This window comes from Cornus florida, unplaced genomic scaffold (genome assembly GCF_030987335.1).
Source record: "Cornus florida cultivar Cherokee Brave unplaced genomic scaffold, ASM3098733v1 CherokeeBrave_3.0.0_Hap2_scaffold_44, whole genome shotgun sequence".
Taxonomy (NCBI): Eukaryota; Viridiplantae; Streptophyta; class Magnoliopsida; order Cornales; family Cornaceae; genus Cornus; species Cornus florida.
In genome coordinates, this window is record NW_026775873.1 from 30001 (window position 1) to 32500 (window position 2500).

Genomic DNA, 2500 nt, shown 5'->3' on the forward strand with positions numbered 1-2500 from the left:
TGCTTTGCTCGAGACGGATTTCGATTTGGAGGTCCCCCGAGTTAATTTTGCCCATTATGACTCCTCGCCCGCACGCTCGTGCACCCCGGCGTGCACGTGGGCATCGTTGGCTAAAAAATGAAGTTTGGAGTTTGGGTTTGAAAATTTTATGGGAGCTTCCTAGAAGCCTAAGAAGTGCTTTGCTCGAGACGGATTTCGATTTGGAGGTCCCCCGAGTTAATTTTGCCCATTATGACTCCTCGCCCGCACGCTTAAGCACCCCCGCGTGCACGTGGGCATTGTGTGCTAAAAAATGAAGTTTGGAGTTTGGGTTTGAAAATTTTATGGGAGCTTCCTAGAAGCCTAAGAAATGCTTTGCTCGAGACGGATTTCGATTTGGAGGTCCCCCGAGTTAAGTTTGCCCTTTATGACTCCTCGCCCGCATGCTCGTGCACACCGGCGTGCACGTGGGCATCGTATGCTAAAAAATGAAGTTTGGAGTTTGGGTTTGAAAATTTTACGGGAACTTCCTAGAAGCCTAAGAAATGCTTTGCTCGAGACGGATTTCGATTTGGAGGTCCGCCGTGTTAATTTTGCCAATTACGGCTCCTCGCCCGCACGCTCGTGCACCCCGACGTGCACACCGGCGCGCACGTGGGCATCGTATGCTAAAAAATGAAGTTTGGAGTTTGGGTTTGAAAATTTTACGGGAACTTCCTAGAAGCCTAAGAAATGCTTTGCTCGAGACGGATTTCGATTTGGAGGTCCCCCGAGTTAATTTTGCCCATTACGACTCCTCGCCCGCACGCTCGTGCACCCCGGCGTGCACGTGGGCATAGTATGCTAAAAAATGAAGTTTGGAGTTTGGGTTCGGAAATTTTATGGGAGCTTCCTAGAAGCCTAAGAACTGCTTTGCTCGAGACGGATTTTGATTTGGAGATCCCCCGAGTTAGTTTTGCCCATTATGACTCCTCCCCCGCACGCTCAAGCACCCCCGCGTGCACGGGGGCATCGTATGCTAAAAAATGAAGTTTGGAGTTTGGGTTTGGAAATTTTATGGGAGCTTCCTAGAAGCCTAAGAAGTGCTTTGCTCGAGACGGATTTCGATTTGGAGGTCCCCCGAGTTAATTTTGCCCATTATGACTCCTCGCCCGCACGCTTAAGCACCCCCGCGTGCACGTGGGCATTGTGTGCTAAAAAATGAAGTTTGGAGTTTGGGTTTGAAAATTTTACGGGAACTTCCTAGAAGCCTAAGAAATGCTTTGCTCGAGACGGATTTCGATTTGGAGGTCCCCCGAGTTAATTTTGCCCATTACGACTCCTCGCCCGCACGCTCGTGCACCCCGGCGTGCACGTGGGCATCGTATGCTAAAAAATGAAGTTTGGAGTTTGGGTTTGAAAATTTTATGGGAGCTTCCTAGAAGCTTAAGAAGTGTTTTGCTCGAGACGGATTTCGATTTGGAGGTCCCCCGAGTCAATGTTGCCCATTATGGCTCCTCTCCCGCATGCTCAAGCACCCCTGCGTGCACGTGGGCATTGTATGCTAAAAAATAAAGTTTGGAGTTTGGGTTTGGAAGTTTTATGGGAGCTTCCTTGAAGCTTAAGAAGTGTTTTGCTCGAGACGGATTTCGATTTGGAGGTCCCCCGAGTCAATGTTGCCCATTATGGCTCCTCGCCCGCACGCTCAAGCACCCCGGCGTGCACGTGGGCATTGTATGCTAAAAAATAAAGTTTGGAGTTTGGGTTTGGAAGTTTTATGGGAGCTTCCTAGAAGCTTAAGAAGTGTTTTGCTCGAGACGGATTTCGATTTGGAGGTCCCCCGAGTCAATGTTGCCCATTATGGCTCCTCTCCCGCATGCTCAAGCACCCCTGCGTGCACACCGGCGTGCACGTGGGCATTGTAGGCTAAAAAATGAAGTTTGGAGTTTGGGTTTGGAAATTTTATGGGAGCTTCCTTGAAGCCTAAGAAGTGTTTTGCTCGAAACGGAATTCGATTTGGAGGTCCCCCGAGTCAATTTTGCCCATTACGACTCCTCGCTCGCATGCAATATCTACTCCTGTCAGAGCTGTGGTTTTACTTAAGACTACTATAGGGGGGGGGGAGTTCTCAGCACCAAGAGCTGCAAGTAAGGCCATTGCTTGCTTTGCAGTCTCGATTGCTCTACTAGTGAATAGTAGATGTCTTGGTTAGCTTGGAACGAAAAAAAAAATTTTTTGGGGAAAAAAAAAAAAAAAAGTTTTTGTGAAAAAAAATTTTTCGAAAAAAAAAAAAAAAAAAAAAATTTTTTTGGATGCCTCGGTCTTCTATTTGTTTTGCTTGGGTAGATTAGGAAAAAAAAAAAAAAAAATTTTTTTGTTGGATGCCTCGGTCTTCATATTCTTTCTCGGCTATTTCGAAAAAAAAAAAAAAAAATTCCGGGAAAGAGAAAAAAAAAATTATTTTTTGTTGGTTGCCTCGGTCTTCATGTTCTTTCTCTGGTATATGGGAAAGAAAAAAAAAAAAAAAAAATTTTGGATGCCT